Here is a 19,644-nt window from a genome sequence, read left to right on the forward strand (position 1 = left end):
TTGACTGAACTTCACAGCAGCTCCCAAATAGCAACATAAACAGAAGAAGCTAGCTCTCTGGTTACAAATGTAAATTTAATACATGCTTACTTTGCTTAACTCTAATAAATATATATATATTCTCTTCTTAATAGATAGTTCCAAGCAACTTCAAATGCCAGTAGCTCTCCTGCCAGTTAGAGAGAGTTCCATGACCTACATTTCAAGACAACTCCTGCACCCAAGTTGATTAGATCTATGTACCTGAACCTATATTTCAAACTAATTCCCACAAGTGATTTGATTAGATTTATATAATCACCTTTAGGACAACATGTTGCCTAAGTGTTATTTATGTGACAATGATGTTATCTTTACCACCTGTTTGTCACATTTTTCAGAGAAAGCATATTCAAATTCTGAGACATATGCAATTATTTATGTATTTACTTAGGGCACAATCCAGAATAATTACAAACAAAGAGAGATTTTGCAATCTAACTCAGATTGCAAGTTTTTGAGGAGTCCAGAATTTTGGAATGTTTCCAGCTTTTGTCAGGAATTTGGGAATATGTGTTTAATGCAGACATATAATTTCTTGTCTTTTGAAAAAAAAATCCCAATCCCAATATCCATAGCTCTGTGGGGCTCTGCATACAGAAGTTTACAGGTTCAGTTGCAGGCCAACTCCAGAGGGTAGTAAGATTAGATATTTGCCACGACCCCAAAATCAGTAGAGGGAATACTGCCCCTACCATGCTATCATTTCCATTTTGCTCAGAGTATCCAAGAAGATTATATGCAGCCTCAGAGAACTCTCAGTTTACATTTTCCACCTCTTCCGGGTTAAGAGAGCCTATTGAGGACACCATGCCCAATAGGGCCCTCCAAATCCTAGAGCCATTATTATTATTGCTGTTGTTGTTGTTGTTGCCCGCCCTTCATCCAAGAGTCGCAGGGCAGGACACAACAGTTTTAAAATACATAATTAAAAACAGTTTAAAACAACCTAAAATCACAACATCACAAAAATACTAGCATACCAAGCAAGATAGGGTTCGGAAAAAACCATGTCTGAATCTTTGGGAAGCTGTTTCTAATCAGCTTAGACTAGAAGTATGGAATCTTGCCCCTCCAGATGTTGCTGAATTCCAATTTTCATCACCCCAGCCAGCATGGTCAATGGTCAGGGATGTTGAGTGTTCTAGTCCAATATCTGAAGGCCTACAGATTCCCTATCCCTGGTGCAAGATGAATCAATGGTATAACCTTCCTATGTGGTATAAGCATCCTATGACTCTGAATAAGCTTCCATTGTACTTATGCAGCAACATTTTCAGGGTTCCTTCTGAAATAATGTTGACTAGAAACTTTTTAAAAAAAACTTTAGGACAGAAACTACCAGGTAGTCTTCAAACCTTTTTCATGATTTGTAGTAGAACTGTGGGCATGGAGATTTCTAAACCTTATCTCTCACCATAGAAAGAGATTTATTACAGGCAAGCTCTTTGGGCATGACAGTGCTAACCCTTACATTCCGTTAAATGGGGAAAAATTGTTTGCACAGGAGCTCAATGTGAACAGAAAGAGTGCCCAAGGAGCTCTGGATCAGATCCCTTTATTCAAACATTGCTGGATGGGGAGGATTAGGAGGGTGGAATCTTAAGATCATCTCCTCCCCATAATAAAGGATATAACTTTCCATGTAACTCTTTTTAGGAAGGATGTTTGTTGCATTAATGGTACAATCCCAAACAATTAAAATCCATGGAATATTGCTACTGATTTCAAAGTGACCAAAAAACCACACAAAACTGATGTCCACAAAGCCTGAACTGGAAAAATAAGCAATAAAATATTAAGTTCAAACACATCCAACATACTAGAAGGATACATAGTTATTTATATTAACCCAACAATTTGCATAGTTATTCCAAAAGTATATACATTTGGGTGGTTCCCTTTTCCTTGGCTGCTTTATATTGTTTACATTACCATTATCTAGAAATCATAATTTTTATATAATTACATTGAAATGTTACTACATCGTTAATACTATTATTGAAGGTTTGAGGGGAAGTAGTAAGCACAGTGCTCTGTGTTTTAAGAACATTCATCTCCAAATATTCCAAACCTTATGATAAAATAGTAACATACATAAAAAAAGTCTTCTCTGGATCCAGAATTCATGTTGAGGGTGATCTCAACTTTGCTAAGCTAGAGGAAAAATACAAAATAACTTCAGTGCCTGCAGCTCTACTGTTTCTAGGCTTAACAGAAATCTTTATGGTAAATAGAGTCACTCTTCCTTATTGTGTAAATAAACTCTTAGAGAGAAACTACATCCTTTCTATGAGTTTATTTACACAATAAGGAAGGGTTGTTACCCATCTGCCATTATCCTCTCAAGTGTCCCTGGTTGTGAGGAGGGGCATCCCTGATATATTAACCTTATTTTTATTTGTCTTTCTGTTCCTCACCATGACAGCCAGTGTGGTGTAGTGGTTAAGATGTTGGACTATGACCTGGGAGAGCAGGGTTCGAATCCCCACACAGCCATGAAGCTCACTGGGTGACCTTGGGCCAGTCACTGCCTCTCAGCCTCAGAGGGAGGCAATGATAAACCCACTCTGAATACTGCTTACCATGAAACCCTATTCATAGGGTGGCCATAAGTCAAGATCGACTTGAAGGCAGTCCATTTCCATTTCATTTTTTCTGTTCCTCACTAGACTTGCAAAATCCTTGGTTCTCTCTCTTTCTGTCTACTTACTAATCTAGATTTGCCTACAATGCTGGGTGGAAAAGCAAGAGCAATATATCATTGGTAGTTTAGCAGCTGGACTTGATACCAATCTGCTTCTTGGCTCATTTTAGGTTCTGTGAGACTTCACACTGAAGGAAATGTCTCTTTTCATAGTTATGCTTTGAGTGCTATCTACATACCCTGTTCAATTAAAATTCAAACTAAAGCCCATTCTGAGGTGACTGGATTTCTTTTCCCACAGAATCCTATTAGATAGAAATCCTTTCTTTATAGAGTAGCTTTATTATAATTGGTATTGTATTGAGAAGATAGATAATTTTAAGACCATAAGAAGAGCCTGCTGGATCAGCCCAATGGCCCATCTAGACCAGTATTCTGTTCTCACAGTGGCCAACCAGCTGCCCATTGGAAGCCCACAAGCATGACCTGGGTGCAAGAGCACTTTCCCCTCCTGTGGTTTCCAGCAACTAGTATTCAGAAGCATACTGCCTCCAACAATGGAGGCAGAGCATAGACACTAATAGCCTTATCCTCCATGAATTTGTCTAATCCTCTTTTAAAGCCCTCCACATTGGTGGCCATCACTGCATTTTGATCCAGAGAGCCAGGAGCTCATTACACCAAGGGCACATCCACAACTTCTGTCCAACAGGTAGATAGTCGTACATGTTACAGTGTAAAACACTGGGAAGCCTCCACACCCTGGCTGGCTTCCTACCTACATAACTGTTTTTGTAGTTTACTGAGTAAATTTATTAAAAGCTTGGGTTTTGTTTAGGTGAAGGAACAGATGGGCAGAGTGGGCTGCCCTGGCCTCCTTGCCCTGCTGCCTAGGAGGAGAAGCTTAGCACTGCATGCCCAAATATCATTATGGAGCAAGAAGGCCCCACTCCCCCAATGTTACAAAGCTCATCCCTTCTGAAAAGTGTAGCCTCCTTTAATAAAGATCTTTTTAGAAAGTACATCTTACCATCAGCAGAATCCACAAACTATCCTACTTTTTGAAAGGAGTGTATATTTCTTAGGAACAGAACATATACTTAAATGTATCTAGTTCTATAAAAGACCCACAGCTGTACTATGGAGTGATATGCTAGTGCTATAAACTCCCAGGTTCTCAGCATTCATGCAGGCACCCCATCTCACAAAGAATAATTATGATATACATGATTGTATCCATATTGGAAATATTGTCCCTGATTGTCTCTCATTTGGATAGTTTTTTCTCTCTCTAATGAGTCCACAGTTAGAGATATGGTCACATTCTCAAATCCAAACTGTACATCAGAAAAATGAAGGGGAACCAAGATTGTTGCCTTAGATGTCAGTGTAAAAGACATCCAATGCAATTTTGTTGGCAGCAGACACTTAAGGGTTTTGTGTGCGTGTTTCAGCTTTAGGGGGTACTGCATGCATGGATGTTATTTGATGGGCAGTGGACTCATAACAAATTATAAGGAGAAATTCTATATCAGATTCTCAAGTTGCATGTGGAAATCTATTTCTCAAAAGCCAAATTTATATTTTTAATTTCCCACCTCCCAGATTCCAGATTTATGAAAAGATTTTTCTCAGCTCCAGGTAAGTGAATGTATAAATAATACATGACACGGCTTTGGGATAAGATACTATGAATTAACCCCCATCCTAGAGAGTCAGTGCTTTTCATGATCTTGCAAATAGTTACCAGTTGGGTTTCCTTTCTGGCTAAGATCTGAATAAAACATTTTCAAGCACCTTCCAGAATTCTAGATACAATCAACTGGATGACAAAAAGGGGGGTCTCTTACCTGTCCTTCAAGCCACTTGCATTTGGGATGCGCAGCCATGGTAACTGCTCATACAAACTAGATCACAGTTTTGCATTACAAATATGCATGCTGAACTGATGTGAAAAAAATGTATACGTCACTGAATCTCTAGCAGCAACTGATTGTCTAGGAGAAACATTTTGTTACATGTTGTAGGAAATAATCTTTCTATCTAGAAATGGCAGGATGACTCACTTTGTTTGCAAAATGATATCACTTTACTTGGAACCTTGTCATAAAAATTACTGTGACACAGCAACTGACATAGTCAAGGGAGTAGTCAGGAGTTTTAAAAATGAGGCTCCAGGGCACACTGTTGTTCCACTCTGCTACCACCCACCCATGCACATCCCCCCAGAAAGGTACTTCAGAGCCAGCAACTTAATATAGAGACATTTTGCACCACTTGGTGGCTTGGGTAGGATTCCCTTCCTCTGCCAGTAGGGATAGTCAAATATGGCAGTTTTGATTTCTCTCAGTTTCTCATTCTTCCAATCTTACATTCAGTACTTTGCATTTCTACAGCAGTTTGAAATTATTATTTTTTAAAGTCTTTAGGAAAATTCATTTGCATTTTTGTGCACATTATACACATTTTTGCAAAGCAATTTCCCCTAATACAAAGCATGTTTGTATGCCATTTTTATTAATTATATGCATTTATAAGCACACTTTACGATAGCATATGCATTTTTGTATAATTACTTGGCTGGAGAACTGTATTGCAACATTTGGTTAAATCAGAGCTTGGAAAAGTTACTTTTTTGAACTACAACTCCCATCAGCCCCAACCAGCATGGCAACTGGATTGGGCTGATGGGAGTTGTAGTTCAAAAACGTAACTTTTCCAAGCTCTGGGTTAAATGCAAATTTCAAAGAATAGCTGAGTTTTGGTTCACATGAAAATGGACTGCCTTCAAGTTGATCCTGGTTTTCAAGGTAAGTGGTATTCAGAGGGGGTTTACCATTGCCTTCCTCTGAGGCTGAGAGGCAGTGACTAGCCCAAGGTCACCCAGTGAGCTTCATGGCTGTGTGGGGATTCAAACCCTGGTTTCCCAGGTTGTTGTCCAACACTCTAACCACTACACTACACTGGCTCCCATATTGCTTCACACACTGGTTCACATATAGCTTTGGAAAATGTAAATTTGATAAGTTTGCCTTTAAATGTAAACTGAATTGAATTTCTCTCCATCCCTATGTATTAGTCATTACATCAGGATTGCATGGGCTCTTGTCCAAGCTATAGTCATGTGAAAGGCACAGGTAGGATGAAAGTGGTGTGCCACTCCCCTCTCCCCCCCCCTCTCACACACACACTTGAAAAATTATTTCTTAGATGTCAAATTTGGGGCCAAGACCAACCCAGAGCATAAAATTACTAGCTATGAATCTGCTCTTTGCACTGTACATAGGCTTCTAGATTCAACTAGTTGCTCTAATTCTGTGCAGATGGCCCAGTCTTATCTCTGAATTAATGTAGATATTTAGGCAGGGCAACAGGGATGTGAAAGGAAAGAGCCAAGATTGTATCTCTGTATTTCAAGCAAAGCAAAAACAACAGAACTTAAGAAGGATGTATTTCTTGGCACCAGTCATGGCTTTTAATTTACACTTTTAATTCTGTTTTAATTCTGTTTCTGGAGCTTGGAAATAAGAACAAACTTTCCACTTCTCATTTTATGTAAATCTTCTCAGACCACCCCGTCTTTCACCAAATAATCATTTTGTGAAACCAAAGCCTATTTTTTCTTGCCTTTCTAGTAAACTGGACTGATGAAAGATTTCTTGATATTCTTGATATCACCTTTTTGCCCTCCTAAATTTACATTTCTAGTGTTTATACTAGAAAGGTGCTTCAGAAGGGATCCAAAATCCAGAGACAATACCTTTATTACATTGATTATTATTTTATAAACAATGAACTCCATCAAGGAAGAGATTAAACAAAAGGGGGGCACTAGAAGTTATTCTACACATTTTTCTGCCATCTAAAATTTTTTTTTTCAATTAATTTTTATTCCAATTTTCAAAACCAAAACAATACAAAAAGAAAACAACACAAATCAATAACTAGTACAATAAAAAAGAAAGAAAAATATATATATATATAAAAAAGAAAGAATATTGACTTCCGATTTGTCATAGTTCAGCTATAAATCTATAATATATAACAAACCTATCTCTTAATAGATTATAAAATCACCTTCCTCCAACGGTTATCTTAGTTGGTTTCAAATCTCATTAACATCATATCATTTTAATCTTCCACAAAAAGTCAAAGAGAAGTTTCCAATCCTTGAGATATATGTCAATCAATTTTTTTTCTAAATAAACATGCCAATTAATCCAACTCATCAAATCTACTAAGTCCAGTAATTTTAAATCGCTCTTCTGTCATTATCCATATTGGGTCCATCTTCCATCTTCCATCTTTATGCACCCAAAAATCTTGCTGTCATAGTCATATAATAAAAGTCTGATAGGAATTTCCTCCATCACAGATGTTTTCTTACCATCAAATCCAAACGTATCACTGAAGTGTTGTTGCAAAGCCGCATCTCTGTTCCTCTTTTCCACATGATACACTAGTACATCTCTTGAAGGTTTTTCCATTGACACAAAACAGGGATTAATTCTGTTAACTTTCTCCATTTCAAGTTCCATCAAATCCTTCCAGTCCAAGAATTTTCTTGAACCGATAATATCTTTATCTCCAATCTCTTCAATTCCTTCAAGGACAGCGCTGAATTCCAAACTATAATATTTGTCTCCAGGATCCATCACAGCCAGAAAATCCAAATCTTTTTTCATGTCCATAATTAAGCCAATCTCCATAGTTTGAACCTTGCCTTTAATTTCTCTTCCATCCTTTTTTTGTTTTCCAGATCTATCTTTATTCTCCTTTCTCATAGAATCCTGAGTTTCTTTCAGCTCCTGTCTCATTTCGTAAAATTCAATTCTCCACGCTTGTCTATTATTTCTCAGTTCTTGTTTTATTGAGTTAATCCCATTCATTATTTTCTTTTCTTTTTTTTTTAATAATTTTTATTCAAATTTTTCCAAAAACAAACAAAACAAAGTCAAAAAGACATAACAATACATCAACAAAAAATGAAAATAAAATAGTTGACTTCCGATTTGTCGCAGATCAGCTATAAGTATATAATATACATCAAACCTGTCCCTTAATGTATACATACAGAGTCCCTTTTCTCCATAGGCTGTCTTAATTAATCGTCAAATCCCAGTATCATCATTTTATTTTGATCTTTCAACAAAAAGTCTAAGAGAGGTTTCCATTCCTTAAGAAATGTATCTGTCGATTTTTCTCTAAGTAAACATGTCAATTTATCCATTTCTACTAAGTCCATTAATTTCAATAACCATTCTTCCATTGTTGGTGTTGATTCCATTTTCCACTTTTGTGCATATAATAATCTTGCTGCCGTAATCATATATAATATTATTCTTCCATATTTCTTTTCTATTTGTTTATCCATAAAACCCAATAAAAAAAATTCTGGTTTTGACTGAATATTTATCTTTAGAATTTTTTGCATCTTCCTACCTATCTGTGCCCAAAATGATTTTGCCTTTTTACATAACCACCACATATGATAAAATGATCCTTCTTGTTGTTTACATTTCCAACAAACATTAGAAACATTACTATACATTTTTGACAACTTTTCTGGAGTCATGTACCAACGGTACATCATTTTATAAAAATTTTCTTTAAGATTATAGCATAGTGTAAATTTCAAACCTTTTTTCCACATATTTTCCCATTGATCCATTTGTATGTTATGACCAAAATTTTTTGCCCACTTTACCATACACTCTTTTACTTGTTCTTCCTCCATATCCATTTTCAATAAGAGTTTATACATTTTCGCAATTATATTTTCATCATTTGTACACAATCCTATTTCAAAATCAGATTTACTTATTTCAAACCCATACATTTTCTTGTCCATTTTATATCTTTCTAACAATTGTAAATAGGCAAACCATTGAAAACTATATCCTTCCTTTGTCAGTTGTTCTCTCTCTTTCATTGTATATTCTCCATGTACATTTTCTAATAGTTCTTGATAAGTTAACCATTTCTCTTTTCCAGCCATTTCTCTTCTATAAAACGCTTCTTGACTTGAGACACATAATGGTATTTTCGAATAAAACCTTGGTTTATATCTATTCCATATTTTCAACAGAGGACGTCTTATGAAATGATTGTTAAAGTCTACATTTACTTTTACTTTGTCATACCATAGATATCCATGCCATCCCCACTTCAAATTATGGCCCTCCAAATCCAATAGTCTTTTATTCCTCAATAAAATCCATTCCTTTATCCAAACTAGACAGCAGGCAGCAAAATAAAGTCTCAGATTTGGTAATCCCAGTCCTCCTCTTTCTTTGGCATCTTGTAGTAGTTTAAATTTAACTCTTGGTTTTTTTCCTTGCCATACAAATTTAGAGATATCTTTTTGCCATTGTTTAAAAGGTAAATCAGAGGATATTACAGGTATTGTTTGAAACAAAAACATCATTCTCGGTAATACATTCATTTTTATCACAGATATTCTACCCATTAATGACAATTGTAGTTTATCCCATCTTAGCAAATCTTTCTTAATCTCTGTCCATAATTTTTCATAATTATTATGAAACAACTTTGAATTTTTATTTGTCATAATGATACCTAAATATTTCAACTTTTTCTCTATTGTAAAATCTGTCTTGTCCATTAACTCTTTCTGTTCCCTTAAAGTTAAATTTTTCACCAACATCTTTGTTTTTTGATTGTTGATCTTAAATCCTGCTAACGGTCCAAATTCTTTTAATTTGTCCATCAATACATTAATTCCTTCCAAAGGATTTTCTAGTACAATTATCAAATCATCAGCAAATGCTCTCAATTTATATTCTTCTTTTTTTATCTTTAATCCCAAAATTCTTTTATCTTGCCTTATATCTCTAAGCAGCACTTCTAAGACCAAAATAAATAAAAGGGGAGATAAAGGACATCCCTGTCTTGTACCCTTTTGTATTTCACATGAATCCGTTAAATCTCCGTTAACAATTATCTGAGCCTTCTGAGATGTATAAATCGATCTAATCCATTTTATAAAATTGTCTCCAAAATCCATTTGCTCCAAAACCTGAAACATAAATTTCCAATTCAAATTATCAAATGCTTTTTCAGCATCTAAAAAAATCAAAGCTGCTTGTTTATCATTTCGTTGTTCTAAATATTCCAAGACATTCAAGACATTCCTGACGTTGTCACGTAATTGTCTTTTAGGTAAAAACCCTGATTGATCTTCCTGGATAAATTGTTGCAATATTATTTTCAATCTTTCTGCCAAGATCATTGTAAAAATTTTATAGTCATTATTCAATAGAGATATTGGTCGATAATTTTTTGTTTTAGTTAAATCTTGCTCCTCTTTAGGTATTAATGTTATATTAGCATTTTTCCAACTATCCGGTATCTTTCCCTCTTGCAGAATAAGATTCATTGTAGACTGTAAAGGTAGTAAGAGTTCTTCCTCCAAACATTTATAATACATTGCAGATAACCCATCTGGTCCTGGTGCCTTTCCTAATTTAATTTTGTTTATAGCTTCAGATATCTCTCTTGACGTAATAGGACCATTAATAGCTTGTCTCTGAAAGTCTGTAATTCTAGGCAAATTCTGTTTAGATATATACTCTTCTATTTTTTCAGATGGAATTTCCTGACATTTGTACAATGTTGAATAATATTGATGAAAAATCTTTTTAATTTTTACATTATCTGTCAACGTCTCATCTCCTTCTTGTATCTTTAAAATGATATTTTTTTGGCGTTCTTTTCTTAATTTATATGCTAACCATTTCCCAGGTTTATTTGCAAATTCAAAAGTCCTTTGTTTAGCAAAATTTAGTTTTCTTTCAATTTCTCTAACTGTCAGCATTGATACTTGCTTCTGTAACATTTTGATTTCATTTACAATAGAAACTTTAGTTGGATTCTTTTTCAATTCTTCCTCTTTTTGTTTTATTTCTTCCAAGATTAATTGCATTTTCTGTTGTTTCTTTTTTTTAATTCAGAGTTACATTTAATAAGATATCCCCTCATAAATGCCTTACTTGTATCCCAAACAATATTTTCACTTGTTCCTTTATGTAAATTATGTTCAAAAAACTCTTTTAATTTCTTCTTACATTCTTGTACTACTTTGTCATTCTGTAATAAAGATTCATTTAGTCTCCATCTAAATCCAAGATTTTTCTTTTTTAAAGTTAATATCACAGGGTTATGATCCGAAAAAGTTTTTGGTAATATATCCATTTTAAAAGTGTCCTTCGCTAAAATTTTAGACATCCAAATCATATCAATCCTCGAGAATGTTTTGTGTCTTTCTGAAAAATAAGTAAATTCCTTTGCGTTATCATTTATATATCTCCAGGTATCCACCAATTCTAAATGTTCCATCAGTTCAAAGCAAATCTTCGGTAATTTACCCTGTGTCTCTTTGATATTTTTTTCAGAAAGCCTATCAATTTTTGGTGAGATTACCCCATTCCAATCACCCATAACGCACCAATGGTCATATGAAAACTCTGACAATTTTTCCATAAGTCCTGTGTAAAACCTTGTTTTATCTTCATTGGGGGCATAGATACCCACTATCAAAATGTTTGTACCCTGTAGAGTAATTTCGACCCCCACAAATCTACCACTATCATCCAGTAATACCAATTTAGGAAGCAATTGTGGGTTAATGTAGAGAACAACTCCATTTTTTTTTTTTGGTCCAGCCGAAATAAATTCTTCACCCAAATTTTTACAAATCAAATATTTGGAATCTTTCTTCTTAATATGAGTTTCTTGTAAACAAATTATATCCAATTTTAATTTTTTCAAATAATGAAACACTTTCTTTCTCTTCTGCGCCGTATTGGCTCCATTTATATTCCAAGTTAGATATTTGTAATCCATCTTTAAGAGTGTATTTTAAAATGTACCTGATGCTCCTTTTAGTCCATCATCTTCCTTCCCTTCCTCTGCATATTTTGTTGACTTTGTTCCCCAGGAATTATATCCATATCTTTGAGTTTATCTTCATCCATATCTTTTGAAGCTTTTCTCAAGAAGTCCCTTGCTTTTTGAACAGTATTCAATCTATATTTCTGTTGTCTGAATGTAAAGATCACTCCTTCTGGAACACCCCATCTAAATTGAATTTTGCGTTGCTTAAGTTTCTCTGTAAAGAAAGCATATTCTTTTCTCTTATGTAAAAGTCTAATAGGAATTTCTTTCATCACCAGTATTTCCTTACCATAAATTTTAAAGGTATTTTTAAAGTGTTGCTGTAATACCATATCTCTGGTCGTCTTCTTTATAAAATGAACAAGCACATCTCTTGGAATTTTATTCATTGTTGCATATCTGGAATTAATTCTATACACTTTATCTATTTCAAATTCCATCTGATCTTCATTCAAATCCAGAAATTTTACTAGAGCATTAACAATTTTATCTCTGATGTCTTCACCTGTTTCCTCAGGAATTGCACGGAATCTCAAACAATGTTCTTTATTTTTCATTTCAGTCACAGCCATATAGTCCAAGTTTTTTTCTAATTCCAGATTTAATATATCTGTTCTATTCTCCAAGATTTGTACCTTTTCTTTAGTGTTTTTTGCATCCTCCTTTATTTGCCCAATTGTCCCTTTAATCTCATCCACTTGTGTTTTAATATAGTCTTTTATATCTGTCAATTCAGTTTTCATTTCCTGTTTTATATCATTAATCCCTTCCATTATTTTTTGAAACATATCTGGGGGTATAACCCCTTCCTGTGGATCAGTAGAACTTCTTCTTCGCTCCTGGGTCTTAGTTGCTTTTTTAGTTGTCATTTTCAAGAAAAGCCTTTAATTTCTGATATTAATCACTGTTCCAAAACCTAGAGGCAGTCTATTTCTTTTTTTTTCCTCCACCAACAAAAAAGTTAATATTCCAGGCCTGTTATTGAAGTCCAGCCAGCACAGCACAGTTCTTATCTACATCCAAGAATGCAAAACAATTCTGGTTGCCAACACCAAACAATTAGTAACATATACGAGCAGCAGATTCGTCCAAAAAGAAATAGTCCAAAGAGAAAAATAGTCCAAAATATAATAATTACCTCTCATCCGTTTTTAAACTTTAAAACTCCAAATTCAGGCCAGCTTTTTGTTGTAAAAAAAGTATATAAGTTGTTTACATTTTCTTTCTTCCTTAATTATATTTAAAAGAGAAAAAGTATGACTCACCCAGGTTTCTCAGTTGCTGATTCGTAAACAAATCCCTTTTATTGTAGTAATTTAAGCCAAATGATAAGATTTAGACAGAAGTAGTCTCGCTGGTTAAGAACGTTTTTTTTAAGAAGAAAAAAAAGAACGCTTCGCTTTTTTCCAGTACAGCTTGCGTGGAAATCCTGACTCCGTCTTCAGCCGATCGGCATGCCTTCTTATCTCAGGAATTTCCTGATCAATTCCAGCCGCCGACAGCTCAACGAAGTCTTGTGGAAAATCTGATCGGTTCTCCTATACCTTGGAGAACATTTAAGCCAGTCCAAGATTCCTCTTGGCTGGCTTTTAACCTGAAAAAAGCTTCCTCTGAGGCAGAGCTCCCTCAGAGACAACCACCAGCCAGCACTCCTTCCGGGAAGTCCAATCCCATTCATTATTTTCTGAAACATGTCTAGAGATAAAGTCCCTTCTTGTACATCCATGATCTTCTTAATTGTCATTCTTAAAACCAAAGGAACAAAACTCCTTCAATTTTCAATGTCCCAAACAGAGAGCAGCTTATTTCTTTAACCAGTTACAAAGGAGTTAATCTTTCCAGCAAACTAACGTCACACGCTAGACAGCCCTTATCTCTTATCTGCCCAGAAGTGTAAGAACGGCTTTAGTTCACAGCGTCGAAATAGCTAGTAGCAGAGAGAATGAGCAGATTCGTCAAAAAGAAAAAAAAAAGTAGATCAAGAAAAATAGTCCCAGCCAATAAATCAAAAAGATTTCTTATCTCTTTCAATCAGAAATCTCTCATCCGTTTAATCTTTAGAATGCTATTTTCCATGTCAGCTTTTTGCAATAAAAAAAAAAGATACGCTATTTATATTTTCTTCCCCCTTAGTTCCGTGAATAAAAAAAAGGAAAGTCTTACCTCACCTAGGTTATCTCAATTGCTGTTACTTTGACAAATCTCTTTAGCTGTATAGATAAGAAAATGATGAATGTAGACAGGAGGATGTTTGCCTGTTAATCCGTATAAAAAAAACGGGTCACTTATCCAGCTGAGCTAGCATAAAAATCCTCGCTCTGTCTGAGCTGCTGGAAGACAGACAATTCTGACGAATTCCAGACTCCAACAATCAAAACAAAGCTATGTAGGAAATCTCACGTTTCTTCTTTAACCGGAAGAAATTATTCCCAGTCAGAAAAGAGCCTTCTGACTGAATTTAAACTGGAAAAGTTTCATCCAAGACGAGAGCTCGTCTCAGAGGCTGCACAGGCGTAGGGATCCTCCTGGGAAGTCCCTGCCATCTAAAATTTGTATGAGAACTGTTTATGTTCTAGGAATGTCTGGATTCTCATACAAATTTTGCCATCTAAAATTTGTATGAGAATCCAGACATTCCTAGAACATAAACAGTTCCAACTCACATTTCTGGTGTATAATGAAACAGGCATTTCTACCTTGAAAATCAACAAGGGAATTCACACCATTCATAGCACCTGAATTATCCAGAAGAAATTACAACAGTATTTTCCAACAAGGAATGTTTCTTGGTAGGCTGTAGAACCAACAAAGTGTAATTTCATCCAGATGCTGGCTGCAACCTTTGCTGGGTGGGATGCTCTAACTCAGGGCTCATCCAGATGACTGCAAAATGTGTGACACGCCCGCTATGTGTGCTCATTATTTTTCGGTCATCCAAATGACGTCTCGTGCTGTTACACATTTTCACGGGTTAAATCTGCTCCTTGCAATACTGGCAAAAATGCGATTTGCTGTTTAAAATCGGGAATCATCCGCTGTGCCTTCAGGAGGTAAGATGCAATACCGCGGACTTTACAGCTGATGGGTGGTTCTTGGGCGTTTCCCCTTGCCCCTTCTCCTCATTCCAGCCAATCACGTATCTGCAATTTTGTGCATGTGCGAGAATAAGCCTGGGAAAATTGAACCAATCATCACAATGGTGGGGTGTTGGGGGGGTCTGCAACTACTGTGCAGATGCATTTTATTTTTTGCCAGCCTGCAAACTGGGCGGCTGCTCCAGGTGAGATCTGCAATGCACAGCAAGCGAGAAAGGGGCTGCTGGTCGGTTTCACGCCTGCCTTGGGAAAGCTTTGTCAATTTCATTCTACTGGCTGGGGTTTTTGTTTCAAATCATTTTGCTGCGGGAAGAAAAGGGAGAAGGAGGGATGTGTGACACGTTTCTTGCTTTTTTGGAGAAATAAGTGCAATTGCCAGCGTGTGCATCTCCTTAGAGACTGGAGAACCATAGAGAATGAAATTGACAAAGCTTTCCCAAGGCAGGCGTGAAACTGAGCAGCAGCCTCTTTCTTGTTCGTATTTGCGATATTACGCTTAAATGAATGTATGCTTTTCTGCCTTTATGGATATTTAAGGAGATACACACACTGGCAATTGCACTTAATTCTCCAAAAAAGCAAGAAACGTGTCACCCTCCTCCTTCTCCCTTTCCTTCCCGCGGCGAAATGATTTGAAGCAAAAACCCCAGCCAGTAGAATGAAATTGACAAAGCTTTCCCGAGGCAGGCGTGAAACCGACCAGCAGCCCCTTTCTTATTTGTATTTGTGATATTATGCTTAAACGAATGTATGCTTTTCTGCCTTTATGGATATTTAAGGAGATACACAAACTGGCCATTGCACTTATTTCTCCAAAAAAGCAAGAAATGTGTCACCCCCCCTCCTTCTCCCTTTTCTTCCCACAGCTAAATCATTTGAAGCAAAAACCCCAGCCAGTAGAATGAAATTGACAAAGCTTTCTGGAGGCAGGCTGAAACCGACCACCCACCTCCTTCTCCCTTTCCTTCCGTGGTGAGAACTCCTTTACAGCCATATTGTGCTTCGTTGCAAAGGGGGAGAGGAGCATACATCATTTTTTTGCTGACCAATTGGTTGATAGGGGGAGGTTTTAGAGGCAGAGCTTGGAAAAAGCAAAAAGAATGTAGGGGTCCTACCGCTGCGTGTGTGGGTGCAAAAAAGCATTTTTTTTAAATTGGGAAAGAGTGAACTAAAAGGCAAAGTGAGGACTATCAGATGACAAACCGAATATGGAAACCGTGGATTATCCTGCTCCATTTGGATAAGCCCTCAGAGTGCTCCCATTCCAGAAATACTGCTCTGAATCACAGAAGAATCAAGACTGTTTAGTGTCATTTAACATATTTTGACAAAAAAGTAAAACTAGACATATACACTGAAGAAGGGCTTGTCCATGTACCCAAGAAAAGCACACACCAGCATCTCTCCCGATCTGCTGATAACATCATGGTATATGTCCAGTACCCATTGGTAGACAGCTTTTATCAACTTCACTTGCTGTCAAAAGCAGGGTAGTAAAACTGACAAGGCTTAGCATTCATTAGCAGCTCTCGAAATAAATAGTGCAAACCCTTTTTAAAAATGTAAAAACTATATAGTTAAAAGGCCCATAAACTGAGGGCTCCAATGCATTAATCAACAGGAGGAGGAAAAAAATAGAGATGATAGCTTTGTTGCTGTTGATTACTTGCATTGGGGGGCTGGTTTTTGAGAGCTTAATCTAGTGCCTCAGTTCTTGATTGGTACTACCAAAGGGGTGCTGACCTGCTAAATAAATGTTATTATGAAAGGATTTGTGAATCGGGGGGGGGGATAGGGATGGGTGAGAAATTTGATTAAGTTCACATTTTAAGCCGAATCTATCAAATCTGTACTTTCCAAAACAATATGAGGACCGAAACACAGCTATCCTTCGAAATTCACACTTACTTAAATTTTGTGATGCAGTTCACCAACCAAATGTTTACAAAAATGCATATATCAAGGGAAAGTGTGCATAAAAATGAATATATGTGTGAAACTAACATGCAAAAATACATTATATGATGAGAAATGCAAACATGTGTACATTACCCAGAACTCCCTACAAAAATGTGTTTATTAGGGTAAGTTTGCACTAAAATGCTGGATAATTTTCATGAGGGTTTTAGAATAAAAAATTAACAAATTGCTGCAGAAACATGGAGAACTAAATTGAGAAACAGAGGGAACCAAATTTTACACATTTTTCCATTTAGGGGGGATTAAAAGATACGAGCACCCTTCACATCAACAGAATAACAGCTGCATTCTTCTTTGTCTATGCTAAAAACAATAATCCCTAAGAGTCAGGTCCAAATAAGATCTCATGCTAAAACCACTAAGAAAAAGCACCGCAAGAGCAGGTATTGATGAAGAGATGAGGGGAGAGATGGTAAAAAGGTAAACACTTCTATCCCTTTAGGAAGAGTTCTCATCTTACAGAGTGCTTCTTGTTTCTTCACTCTAACCTTGACATAGAAAGAATTCTCGCCTCCAAGGTGTTTGCAGTTCAGTTCAACTGATTAATGCACGTGGCACTGACAAAAGTGCTAAAGGGAAAGCTGCAGGCAAGGGGGACATAGACTCCCTTGTCAGGACTTTGTCTGATCTGCCCTTAGAACAAATCATAAGTGAAAACTATTTGACCATTGATATATTAAAGTTGGAAGTCAGGAGGTTTCCAACTGTTATGTGTGTTTTTCTAAAAATCTGGAGAAGATTAATTATGGGAACAAAGGACTTTGAAAGAAAGAATTGTATGAAGGAAATGTTTTAATTCTAGTCCCTCTGTTGTGGGGCTTTGGGGCTTTGGAATGCCTTCCCACCCCGTAAGATCTTGGATTGCCCACATCTTCCTCTGTCGTAACCAGAGACAGGATGCCAATATCTGATGGAATGAACTTGTGCTGCAGCAAAATTGCCTTTAGAAAGCTTGGACAATGGCTTTGAACTACAACGCCCTAAATGGCTTATGACATGGGGACGTAAAGAACTACCTACTTTCATATGAACCAGTCCTATTACTAAGATCTTGAGAGAGTGTGCTCAGAGTGAGCATCTACTGAGATGAGGTTAGAGGAACAAAAGACAGGGCTTTTCCGGTTGTGGCACCATGATAATGAAATAGCCCTCATGCAGTGAATTCACTCATGGGTTTCCACTTATTTCTGCAGGCTTTTAATGGGCTTTAGGACATGTTAAGTATATTTCCCATGTAACTTGATGTAAATGTGTTTAAATGCTACAAATGACTTTTATTTTCTGCTGCTACATATTTTGCTGTTGCTTGTAGCTTAAGTAGGTTTTTGAAACTGTAGTTTAATTATGTTGTAAACGACCTAGAAAATCAAGATTGATCCACTATGTGGGGCTGCCCTTGAGGTTGGTCTGGAAGCTGCAGCTGGTGCAAAATTCAGCAGCAAGACTGCTCACTGGGGCAGGGTATAGCCAACATGTCACCACGCTGCTGAAAGAACTGCATTGGCTGCCAATTTGCTACCAAGCCAAGTTCAGGGTTCTATGTTTTGGTGTACAAAGCCCTATACAGCTTGGGACCAGGATACCTGAAAGACCATCTTATCCCTTATATACCCAGTCAATCACTGCGATCTGCAGGTGAGGGCCTCCTGCAGATACCACCTTACCAGGAGGTCCATTCTGCACAAAATAGGAAAGGTACCTTTAGTGTGGTGGCACCTACCCTGTGGAATTCCCTCCCCTTAAATATTAGACGGGCACCATCTGTTATCTTTTCGGCGCCTATTGAAGACCTTCCTCTTTCAGCAAGCCTTTTAATTGGAGACCTTATCCCAGTCTGTGTCTGTGTTGGAATTACTTTTTAATATGTTTTTTAAACCTTAAAAAAAAATGTTTTTAACCTTTTTTTTAAAAGGTGACTTGAAAGCTTTTAAAAATGTTTTTAAAAGTGTTTTGTTTTAATGTATTTTAAAGTCTGTTTTTATGATGTTATAAAGTGTTTTTAGTGTTTTTGTTTGCTGCCCTGGGCTCCTGCTGGGAGGAAGGGTGCAATATAAACCAAATAATCAATCAATCAAACAAACAATTAATAAGATTGAAATTATAAACATTCTAAATGAATAAATAATATTTGCCATAAGAAAAAACTTTTTTCCCTAAGTCAGGATGGCTTGTAACTTGTTTTCACCATTTGGCTCCATCTTTGATAGAGGAAAATGGGATATAATCACTGGAATATGTAAGTACCATAAAATCTCCTCCCGAAGTGTGTCATTTGTTTCATTTTCTTCAGTTGTCTGAGATGATCTGCTCTAAAGACACCTGAATATGGTGTGTTTTGCTGAGCCCTATGGCATGTCTGCAAGGGCATTTCCTCCCACTCTCCATCTGGAAATCTAGACAGTCTAGTCAGCTGGGGAAAGTTGCCTTAGAAATTCCATGTCCACATTGTGGCTTGAGCTTAATAGACAGGATAGCACACATTGACTCTACTTCCTACCCTGTCTGCTATGGGCAATGGACCAGTGTGTCTCTGTGTGAGGATCATTTTGTTTTGTTGACTGCAAACAATCTTTTTTCATCTCTGCCAAATCTGTATTGCTGCTGCTGATACTCACTCCAGGACTTATTATCACTGTGACCTGTTTCTCTTAGCATCCTCTTTCAGCTGTAGTCAGGTGGATGCAATAACCAGCAATGACGTCTTACAAATTACAGTGATAAAAACTTCAGCTTGTATAAGCTAGTTACTTTGGGTTTATTTACTGTATTCATTTTATTTATTTACTTCTGTTTTGTTTTGCATGGATGCTACTCTGGTAACCATACCTACACAGAAAGCCATCCCCGAGGCCTCTTCCATGCATGCAGGGAAATGTATTATTACAACAAGATTACATTAACTGATTACAGTCAGGTTTTACTAGATTGAGGAGGATGCCTTCCTCCTATAGATAGTTCTCTACCACA

General features: G+C 36.6%; 1 protein-coding gene across 7 annotated transcripts in view; it reads right to left on the reverse strand.

Moving 5' to 3' along the window:
* The window catches only part of NRG4 (neuregulin 4), a 165,476-nt gene that overhangs the window by 34,392 nt on the left and 111,440 nt on the right, over positions 1–19,644 (reverse strand). The gene's annotated exons all lie outside the window — the stretch shown is intronic.

This window comes from Rhineura floridana, chromosome 14, assembly GCF_030035675.1.
Source record: "Rhineura floridana isolate rRhiFlo1 chromosome 14, rRhiFlo1.hap2, whole genome shotgun sequence".
In the NCBI taxonomy this organism is placed as follows: domain Eukaryota; kingdom Metazoa; phylum Chordata; class Lepidosauria; order Squamata; family Rhineuridae; genus Rhineura; species Rhineura floridana.